This window comes from Rhinoderma darwinii, chromosome 1, assembly GCF_050947455.1.
Source record: "Rhinoderma darwinii isolate aRhiDar2 chromosome 1, aRhiDar2.hap1, whole genome shotgun sequence".
In the NCBI taxonomy this organism is placed as follows: domain Eukaryota; kingdom Metazoa; phylum Chordata; class Amphibia; order Anura; family Rhinodermatidae; genus Rhinoderma; species Rhinoderma darwinii.
In genome coordinates, this window is record NC_134687.1 from 583686049 (window position 1) to 583698088 (window position 12040).

Sequence of the window (12040 nt, forward strand, 5' to 3'; positions counted from 1 at the left end):
ACACGGGATGAAGCATCATCCCAGGAGGCCGGCTTGGAGGAAGAAACACAGACTCCTAGGTAAGTATAGCATTTTTTTAAAATTCAGATTTGCATTTTTTGCAGCGGAATCGCTGCGAACCCGCCACAAAAAAAACCCACAACAACTGTTATTTGTTGCGTGTCTTACCTCCCCATTGAATTAAATGGAAAAATCCCCCAACAAATAAGCAGCGTTTACGCAAAGACAATTGACATGCTGCGGAATAAAAAAAAAAATTAATTTCAGTATTTACGCAGTGTGTGGATGAGATTTGTTCAATCTCATCCACTTTGCTGCTACTGTATTCTGCTGCGTTTTTTCCGTCCGCAATTCCGGACACAAAAAACGCATCAATTCCGCTACGTGTGGACAAACCCTTGTAGAACCACAGGTACAACACTGGTGTAAGACAGGTAATAACGTATGGTCGGTTATCCCAAAACCGAATAGAAGTAAAATGAAGAAAAACTGGGATATAAAACAGTGCTGCCAACATCCAGAAGAATCAAGCAGCTTACGCCAATACTGCTTGGTTCTTCTGGATGTTGGTATCGCTGTTTTATATTCAATTTTTTTTACATTTTACCTTCTTTCCCCATTAACATCCAAACAGATCAGTAATGAGAAAGCCAGTTTCCATTATTGACTGTGCATGATGTTGTCATGTATAGTCCACCATACATCCGAGCTTGACCCAGATAAAAAGGACTAATGGGGTCTGATAATAATAATAAACTGATGACTACGTTATTGCAAAATGCCTTTGTTATTTTGGGCAAAGGTTGGCCAAAGTGGAGTTTTATTGTAAGTTCTCAGTATACTATTATAACAGATAAATGAATTCACAATTTCTACAGTACATAATGTATGTATTTTGTGTCTAAGTGTTATAATATTTAAGATTTCTAATGATAAGAACAATTTAGTAGAAGCTTTTATATTTCTATTATTTATATTTCCATTTGGTTATTTTTTCAGATTTTTTTTTTTCATCCCTAAGAAATTTCTGACATTTTATGATGAATGATAATGAACAAATAACTACTAGTATAATTGTGTTAAGAAGTAAAAAGGGCAGTTGAATGGAATCTGGTTCTCGTCGATGCTGAAGCTCTTTAGCCAATTAACCGAAGGGCAAGATTAAAAATGTAGTGTAAAGTGGTAATATTTAATATACGTGTACTTCACAGATGAAAGCTAGCTGAATATCTTAGCATGGGGGCATTTAAAAGGTCAGCAACCAGAAATCACCCAGCTGCTTGATCTACAGCAGTGGGTCCCATTTTAAGTCCTCAAGGGCTCTTAACAGCCCAGACGTCTTGGATATTTCAGATTGAGCACAGGTGGTAAAGTCAAATTGACATTGATTGAACCATCTGTAATTATATGTGGATAGCCTTAAAATCTTGACTGTGGGATCCAACCTGTATGTATGTAACAATGAGAAAGATAAAAAATAATAATAATTACAATATCAACAGCATTGTCTGTTAGTGTTTCCCTTATGATAGATAATATTGGGATAATTGTTACAGTTTCAATTACATATTTTGAATTAATAACAATTATGTTGAGTGTGGGTATATATATATACATTATTTTTAACTCTTGAACCATTTCTTGCACTTTTTAATAAATTTTAATACATATTCACTTAGTACGGTCAAGTCACATTTTTTTTTACCACAACTGCTGCGAATGCGCAGAAAAATGCTGCTGTTTTTGCGATATTATGGCAAATCCGCAGCATTTTTACACATTTTTGCGGCAGTCATGGTAAAAGACACAACTATACCGCACTGCTTGAAGAAACCCTTAGGCCTCATGCACACGACCGTAGTGTTTTTCTGGTCCGCAAATTCCAGGACCGTGTTCCGTGAAATGACCTCCGCAGTTCATCTGTATGTAATCCGCAGTTCATCCGTATGTAATCCGCAAAATGCGGATAAAAAAAAAAAAGGTTAAACAGGATGTCAAAAGCTTGTCCCAACCCCTTTAGAAGGTCACATGATCGCTCAGGAGCCATTTCCTTGTGCATTTTTCCTGATCTTTGCTTTGTGCGAGTTCGGTCAGATTGCGCTGGTGATATAGCTGTGGGTTTTGGCAGTTCCTCACTGCGAAGATGTCTTCTGATGATGTGGATGATGTACTCCTGTACTGGCTCCTCTCCAGGCAATTTGGACAGCAACCACCAATGCTGGACGAAGAACCGAGGAAGAGGAGGAGATATTGGGTTCACCCCATTGTCTCCCAACGGCTTAGGAAGGGGCATTTTAACATGCTGTACTCAGACCTGCGGCAGCACCCGGACAAGTTCCTCAGCTACTGCCGTATGTCCGTTCAAACTTTTGACTGTCTGCTGGCGGACCTTCGTCCTGGACTCATCTTCCAGGACACCACCATGAGATGTTGCATTTCTCCAGAGGAACGCCTGATCGTCACTCTGAGGTAAGAAAACCTAAATCCCCTTCTACGCCATGTCTCTACCCTGCAAACAATATTAGTATACTTGTCCCCTGTGCATATTGCCGCCTTGTCACCGTGCTGCAGATATTTTTCCTGTATGTGCATATTTTTATATATATATATTTTTTTTACAGCTTTCTTGCAACCGGCAACTCCTTTGCATCGCTACATTTCCATTTTCTGCTGGGGTGCTCCACTATTTCTCAGATTGTCAAGCTTACCTGCAAAGTCATCTGGCAGCAACTTCGAGCAGCAGTGATGCCTAAGCCCAAGCCTGAGGACTGGATTCGGATTGCCGATGGCTTCTTACAATCAGCATAGTTTCCCAACTGTGTTGGTGTGCTGGATGGTAAGCACATCCGCGTAAAAAAGCCTGCTCACTCAGGGTCACAGTATTTCAATTCTAAACAGTTTTTCTCGGTGGTGCTGTTGGCCTTGGCTGACAGTGACTATCGGTTTATAATTGTCGATATTGGGGCCTATGGAAGCTCTGCGGATGCTGGCATCTTCAGGGCTTCCAGAATGGGTGAACAGCTAGCATCTAACCAGCTCGACCTTCGGGAACCTAGACAGCTTCCAGGATCTACAGGACCACCATCACCCTTTGTCATTGTGGGTGATGAAGGTTTCGGACTGTCCCCTCACCTGATGCGTCCATTCCCTAGGAGTGGCTTAGATGAACGGAGGCGCATTTTTAACTACCGCCTTACCCGTGCGAGACGGTATGTGGAGTGCGCCTTCGGAATTCTAAGCAGCAAGTGGCGTGTGTTCCAGAGCTCCATTCAGATTAATCCTGAAAATGTGACAAAGGTTATCCAAGCCTGTGTTGTCCTCCACAATTTTCTGAGGATTCATGAGTCGGCAGTGGACGCAGAGCTGAACCATTTTTCAACAAATTCCATCGCTTTGGACTACACACAACATGGAAGACCTGGAGTGTCTGGACTGGCAGTCCGTAATTTGTATACAGACTATTTTGTATCACCTGAGGGAGCAGTTCCTTGGCAAAGGGATGTGCTTCGTGTGCCAAATGAAAATTTAATAGGGACTGTTGTATTTCCTGTTTATGTTACAAATGTTAGTTTTAGTTTAAAGTTGCAGTATGTAGAGTAGGGACTCGCAAGAGAATGAGGACCCTTGACGCGGGTTGCGAGCTAATGTATTTCTGTCATTTTTTTTTTAAATTATTTATTAATTTTAAAAAAAAAATTTGATTCTTTGCATTCGGCAGAAATGCAAACCAATACCTCATTATGTTTTTCAATAATAAAAAATACAAACACATAATTAACTATTAAACTTCTTTTAATCTTTACACAAAACAGTGTCATGAAATAAAAACAAAACTATATAATATTACAAAATTATAAATCATAAAATGATTGAGAAGGTGCAGGGTCGTGATGGGGTCGTTGAACAGCCTCCTCCTGCTGCATGTGCCGATATTGCTGTGACGAAGGTCCAGGCATGCCATACCCTGGACGATCTTGACTGAATAATGGCATTGAGGCTTCATATGGTGGCTGCTGGCTGGCTTGAGCGGTTGCTGCAGGTGCTGGAGATACACAGCGGAAGTTGCTTCCATCACACCCCCGCCTATGATACTCTATGGCTTGATGAATTTCATGTGGGTCTGGATGTGTTGCAAAAATGTCAACAACTTCTATTAGGGCTGTTTGGCACCTCATCTGCCTCTCAATTGGCACTCTTTTTAGCAGATTTGAAAGAGAGCGACAGAAGGTGCCCTCTTCCGTTTCTGTCGCTCTTTTTTCAAGGTGTTCTAAAACACGCAAGTCGACCTCCTGCCTTGGCTCTGTACGTGTGGTACCTTGATTGGCAGAACGTCGGCGTTTAGCTCGGTGTACAATTTGGGCTTCCGGTTCCGTGGCACAGACAGGATTATCCACTTGTGTGTTTTCCACAGGCACAGGAGTGGATGTGGACCTAGCACTCCCCAAACCTACATCAGCCTCTTCTATTAGAGTGGCATCTGAGTCGTCTTCCGTCTCCAGATTATCCTTGGTTCTGTTGGAAAATTAAAACATAATGTTAGGGAATTTTAGTAGTAATTTAACGTCATGTCTACAGCAGGGCAAATACACTATGTAAACATATGCAGCTTATCCGATGGGCTGCCTAGAGGGAATTATGTGCTTGAATAGACTGTATAATTGGCCACACCAATACGTACTCTTTTAACATACTCACATGCATCACTACATGCAGGGGCGTAACTAGGAAAGACTGGACCCCATAGCAAACTTTTGACTGGGGCCCACCCTCCAGTGGGTGTCACACAACCCCCCCCCCCCTTGTAGATAGTGCCTTTTTTACAGCCCCCCCTGTAGATCACGCCATACAGTCCCCCCTGTAGATAACGCCATACAGCGCCCCACTGTAGACTGTATGGCGTTATCTACAGGGGGGACTGTGTGGCGTTATCTACAAGGGGACTGTATGGCGTTATCTACAGAGGGGGCTGTATGTCATTATCTACAGGGGGACTGTGTGGCGTTATCTACAGGGTGACTGTATGGCGTTATCTACAGAGGGGGCTGTATGGCGCTAACGCCATACAGCCCCCCACTGTAGAGAACGCCATACAGCCCCCACTGTAGACTGTATGGCGTTATCTACAGGGGAACTGTATCGCGTTATCTAGAGAAGTGGACTGTATGTCATTATCTACAGGGGGGACTGTGTGGCGTTATCTACAGGGGGACTGTATGGCGTTATCTACAGAGCGGGCTGTATGGCGCTAACGCCATACAGCCCCCACTGTAGAGAACGCCATACAGCCCCCACTGTAGAGAACGCCATACAGCCCCCCCTGCAGGGAACGCCATACAGCCCCCCCCCAAAAAAAATGCGACCTATAGTGTGTTCTACAAATAACATGCATCCTCTATCCACAGGATAGGGGATACATGTGTGATCGCTGGCAGCGATAGGGAGAACGGGGGAAGTCCCCTGAAGTTCTCCATGACTAACCTCTGACTTCCGGCGTCTGCGCAGCTCAATAAAAATGAAAGGAGCGCTGGTCACGCATGCGCACAAGCGCGACCGGCGCTCCATTCATTTCTACGGAGCTGCCGACACAGAGCCCGGAAGTCCGAGGTTTGTGATGGAGAACTTCAGGGGACTTTCAGTCCCCCATTCTCCCTGTCAATGCCAGCGATCACACATGTATCCCCTATCCTGTGGATAGGGGATACATGTCTTTTGTTTAATGGCAGAGCGGGGAGATACCTCCCTGCTTTGCCGTAGTGTTTAGTGGCGTCCCGCTGTAGCAGCCATGGTGGAGGAGCCCCCTCATGCCGCGGTCCACGTAGCAGTCGCTACGGCTGCTACGGCGGTAGTTACGCCACTGACTACATGCCCAAACTACAATGATCAAAGTATATAAGCAATACTTACGGGCCAACCTGCATGACATCCAGCAGGAACGACAGCTGTTCTGTGTATAGGTATGGTCTTTTTTTCTGCCGTCCGTCTCCGCTCCTCCCCTTGTCATTTAGCTCACACTTGAATTGGTCACGGCACGTGTTCCAGCGTGTTTTCACGTAGTCAACTATGATATAAAATAAAACAATCACAGATCAACATATTTGAAGTATACATTACTAGAATTCAGGAAATGTATTTTTTTCTCTGAAAATGTTGGTGCAGATTTGGGGCGTTTACGCAACAAATCTGCACCAACATTTGCATATTTGACAGGTAATTCAGACGTTGCAGAAACGACAGCGGACTTGCCACAGTTTTCAGTTTTCTCATTGAATTCAACATCAATTCCACCATGTCTGCCCGTGCCCACACGACAGCGTCCGTAACGGCTGAAATTACGTTGATGTTTTCAGGAGAAAACATCCCCGTAATTTCAGCCGTAACGGCATGTGCAGGCGCTTGAACGCCGCGTCCATTACGGATGTAATTGCCACTGCTTTTCATTGGAGTCAATGAATAACGGCTCCAATTACGGCCCAAGAAGTGACAGGTCACTTCTTTGACGCGGGCGTCTATTTACGCGCCGTCATTTGACAGCGGCGTGTAAATATACACCTCGTGTGAACAGACAAACGTCAGCCCATTGCTTTCAATGGGCAGATGTTTGTCCACGCTATTGCGGCACATTTTTAGGACGTAATTCAGGGCAAAAACCCCCGAATTACGTCCGTAATTAGTGTGTGTGAACATACCCTCATAGTGACATGTCACGTTTTGATTGGTGGTGGTCGGCACCATGAGACCCCCACAATCTCACGTGCACTTCTGCAGCTTCATTTCAGCGATTGGTGGGTGTTTCAGTGATCCAACGCTCACCAATCAAAACTTCAGGCATGTCATTATGACATGACAGGAGTACTCTTTAAAAAATAAGAAACCGCATCAAGGTGTGAAACTTACCCATGCGTTTCTTTTGCGCTTTCGTTGCCTTCTCCCACTCTGAAAGATGCAGCTCACCGCAGACCTCCTGCCAGGCAAGATCTTTGAGATTCCTGTCAGCATAGTCTTCCATGCGCTTATCCCATAGACAGGGCTTGTGCTGGACCAGGATGATTAGCTTCTCCACGCTGATCATTGATGCCATGCTGCACTCTGCTGCTCTCTGCTGCTTTCCTGCACTGTCTCCAGCCTTCACGACAACAGAACTCATTCCCGGTCGTCGCCTAGCAACACTGCCGTAAATCCGCAAACTGCGGTTGACACACAGAGGTGTATCCGCAATTTCCACGGGCCCATTGACTTCTATGTGCATGTCCGCATCGAATTTGCGGGCCGTAATAAGACATGTCCTGAGTTTATGTGGCACGGATTTCCGGACATGCGGAGACCCGTGAAAACACGGATAATGTGTATGGGCCCATAGAAATGAATGGGTCCGCAATTCTCCCGTGGATTTGCGGGGGAATTGCGGACGCAAAAACACGTTCGTGTGCATGGGGCCTTAGTCCAGAAATTGGTTTTTATGCAAGTAGAGCACACAGCACCTGAAAGTTGCCTATATATTTTGGCCAATTATACAACAATAAATTTAGATTATTACATGCTGTATAACGGGTGGATCAGCAATAATTCAGCTAACTTTGAGATGGCTGCGCAGAGCACATAATTATTACAGAAAAAGCGTAGTAAGTCACTGGCCGCTATAAGGCAGCAATTAACTGGGAGTTGTAGACTCGCCACCATCAACATGGTCGTGGCATTTGGCATTGAAGAGGCCATAAGAGCAGGAGGAAGGCAGAGCCAGCACTCATTAGGGGGCTGAAAGATGGCGCTGAGCTCTGCACAGAACGTCCTGATGCTGGCCAGCGATCTTGTGTGCTGGGCCGAGGCAGGCTGCTTCAAGTAATACTGGAGCTGCAGGTTGTGGCCTCATTAAGCACTCTGTAAATTACCAACGCACCGGACGTGCCTAAACATGTATTAGGGGACCGACACGAGCCCCCTTTGGCACCCTGGCGTAGCCCGCCCCTGGTAATCATATAGCACTCATATATATCTGACTGTGCCCCATTGCTTGATTCTTTGTTTAGAGTGACCAAGTGGCAGTAAAAATACACTGTAATGGTGTAACACCCGCAAAAACAACTAAACCTAAAAAAATACATGAATACCGCACATGGAGGCACTGTGGAGATAGAAGAATATGGTCATTTATTTACTTAAAAATATATATATTTTTTCTCTGTTCAAACTTTGCAGCATGCGTACACAGGGCAAATGTCACTGTCAACAGGGTAAAGCTTTAATTGCTGAATCATACAAATAAATACTTGGGTATGCATGAACAATAAAAACAGCTTGTCTGATAGCTGCATACATAAATACATAGTTTAAGTACGGACTGCATACATAAATAGGTTGTGCGCAGGTAGAGCAAAGAAATAGATAAAGACTAAATAAATATATGTATTGTGCGCAAGGGAAATAAATCATCATCACCGCTTACTCGTCATCCATTATCCTCACCACTTGATGTAAAAAGCTTATGGGCAGTGATGAGAAGGTAGAAGAAGAAATGTTTTGCCTGTGTCCCGAAGACAACAATTTCTCCAATCTCCTCCAGATATTCCAGGTCTGTCAGCAACCAATCTGAGCTTTTCATTCATCTTGCATACTTTAAATAAAAGAAAACTGGTTTCCTACTGTTTGTTATTAGGTTCAGTGTCCCGATGACTTAAATAGTATCTATCATTAATTTTTTTTTTTTTTTTTTTAAACTCCCAATGACTCCCTAGGCAGCTGTAGATAGATATTTGATGTAGGTTAACCCGAATTATTGTTTCTTACTGGTTATTTGGGGTTTTTATTCTACCCTCGACTGGTTTCTGGAAGTGTATTTTTTTCCTTCTCCATTATTGCTTCTTCCTGGTGTGATATAAGAGCTGTAAACTGTGAGCCAAACAGATCTCTCCCCTGCTGCTTCCCCTTCTCTCCCACTGCATTCAGTCTCGAAAATAAACTGAGGAAGCGATACTGCTGCTGCATCCCCCTCCTCCCATCTACTCTTTATTTAGTATTCACTGTTTTACACTTGGTAGTTTCTGAACATTTACAGAGAGCAGTGTCAGGCAATGGAAGATGAGGAATATTCAACTTTCCCATTATCATAATAAATATTTTAGTTTCATGTATTCACATGTAGTACCGATTTATGATAAACAAAAAAAACAAAAAACATTGTAACAATAGGGTATGCTTTAAGTTGAACATTTCAGCAAGCAATACCTGGTGCCCATAAACATATAAGTGCAACTGACAGATTGACCATCTCTGACCAATGTGTTGTGTTAAGGTTCTTATGACAGGTTGCGTTTTAGCAGGCTTTAGTGTTAGATTGGATAGTGGTACAGGAGGAGTAGTAGGTACTTTAGTGCACTTTTTTGCATTATTTTGAAAGTCATGCTCTTTTGACTATGGAACTAGAGGATAGGACAGGCTGTGCTTTTTGACGTGACATCAGCGTCTTCTTGCTTCTTCAAACAATATTTACCAAGGTTTAAAGAGTCAGAATAAGGCCTTGTCAGAGCTCTACCACATGTCCCAAACAGTGTCAGAATACTAATACATTAGGGCAGTTATTTTGAACCTCATTCCCATAGGAAAACCCACTAAACATTTTGTCACTCCTGAGGAACCCCTACTAGCTTGGTTTAGTGGGATGTAAAGAATTCTATAATTCTTGCGTAGAGCTACAGAATATTCTGGCCCAAATTTGTTGACTGTTTGAGCAGGATTCAATTTCTTTGATTCTTCTGTAAAAGTGACAGGTCTTCTGTCTACTGACGAACCCCTGAACAGGTTGCAAGGAACCCTAGTTGGGCAACACTTCTTTGGGGAATTGGCTGGTACTGGATCTCTCTGTGTGGCCAAGTTGCTAAGATAGCACGGGCACCGTGCCCTTCTTCTGTGTGTTATTACCATATCCATCTTGGGGTGCTTCTAAGAATTCTCCATGGAACCCTTGCATTCTCAGGGACTAAGTTTGGCAAACTCTAAGTTAGACCTGAAAACAGATTGCATTGACTGCCATTCTCAATTAACTATTAATATTTTACGTTTTCTCCTGTGAAGTCATAAATTGAAAATGTTGCAAAACGGAAGGTCATCAAAAATTCAACATTTTCCTTTGTGATATGCTAGATTTTCATATGTTCATATACAGTATATAGGCATTTTTACCTGATGTTAATGAGGATTTCTCTTTTTATTGGTAGGATAGAATGGTCATTTTGTTTACAGGAAGAACTGTGCTAAATTGACCAGTAAATGTTTGACATAAATGATAAAGCTTATTCTCTTCCACTCTAAAACTAAGCCTATTGATTTTGTGATTGCCCTAGTAAAACACACTGGACTTATTGGTCATTCACATCCTTCTACAACCCCCACTCCAACAAGACTATTATAACTTGACCTTCTAGATAAAATCATAAATAACTTGTAATGCAAAATGTAGTCTTCTACTAGGTGCCGAAAATGAGATGCCTGCTCCGAGCCATTTGCAAAGTATTGTTATTCATACAAGATAATGAAGCTTTGACTTGAGGAGTGAATTATGAATCAAATATTTGTCTAAAAACCGACAACGAAGATTGTTTATGATGAGGGGTGACTAAAAGCATGATCTGGTTGCTTCTTCATGGTGTTATCTTTAGTTTGCTAATCAATATTTATGTATTATATCAGAGTTTGAATGAAAATTGCTGTGTTCATTTCCACAGACAATGATGGCTGACCTGTTTAGTGCTATAGATGCAGACTGGAGGTCTTACCGTCATTGCTAATTTCCCAGCTACAATAATAGAATATTTATTTCTGTTGTTAATCATTCAGCAACTAATATTTCCAGTAAATTTAGAGTACATAAAATGGGTTTTCTGAACATTGATAGCGTATCCTTAGTATTAGGGCCCATTTATACAAACGTGAATAACGTCCGTGTGCTGTGCAGGAAAATCACGCACAGCACGCGGACCCATTGATTTCAATAGGGCCGTTCACTCATGCAGGAGTGTGTGATTTGTGCATCAATTCCATAAAAAAAAAAAAGTGCTTTGCGAGTGCGTGAAAAACACATGCCACTCACAAAGCACAGACGCGTTTTTTACGTGCGTAAATCTGTCACGTTTGTGTGAATGTAGCCTTATAGGATAGGCACCCACCAGGTACTGCAGCCAAGACCTATTTACTTGAATGGAGCTGACAGTACCAGTCACACGTGTCTGGACGAGCTGCTGAGGCTGGATAAGCATGGCAGCTCCTTTGTTCTGATGAAAGGCGGTGTACCCCCGGGGTTAGACCCCCTCTGATCAAACATTGATGGCCTATCCTAAGCTAAAACAAGTATAGGGCAACGGAGGTTGTACTGTGATTTTCTGTATTACAACTGTGTGACAATAAAATGACCCCCCCCCCCACTCTGTGGAGAGGATGTGTAGAACAGTCCATGTGAAAGAGAGGCTGAAGCTCGTAATGCTTCCCCATACATTCATGGAGAGACATTGTGTCACTAAAGACTGATTCAGACTGTTGCTATGCAACGGCACCTAAGTGGTGGTTCTGACATCTAAAGATGGAGGCCGCAAGTAAAAGAACATATACAAGACTGACACATGGTGTTCCTTAATGGAACACATGAGAAACGTTATTGAAGAAACCACTTTGAGTTTTATTAATGCAGAAAACCGCTCCATATTTTACAGAACAAATGTACAAAACAAATGAACAAACAGAACAAACGAAGAAGATTATGCGACATGTCTCTCATCAAGTAGCTAAATAAGGGACGGAGAAGAAGGATTACAGATGTCACAACGGTATTGAAGGATTGAGATCCTCTTCCTAAATTTCTATACAATGTTTATATTTCCAAATATATTCCTTTAGTGACTGCCGTTGTGTTTAGGTAGTAGGCAATGTAATAACATCATCTCAATGGGCCATTTTTGGAAATAGTATAGCCAGAGCCCATGAAACCTTCATATTAATAATTCTTCACACATCTAATACATTGGCCATCATTGGCAGACTTTTAGTATTCTTCAAG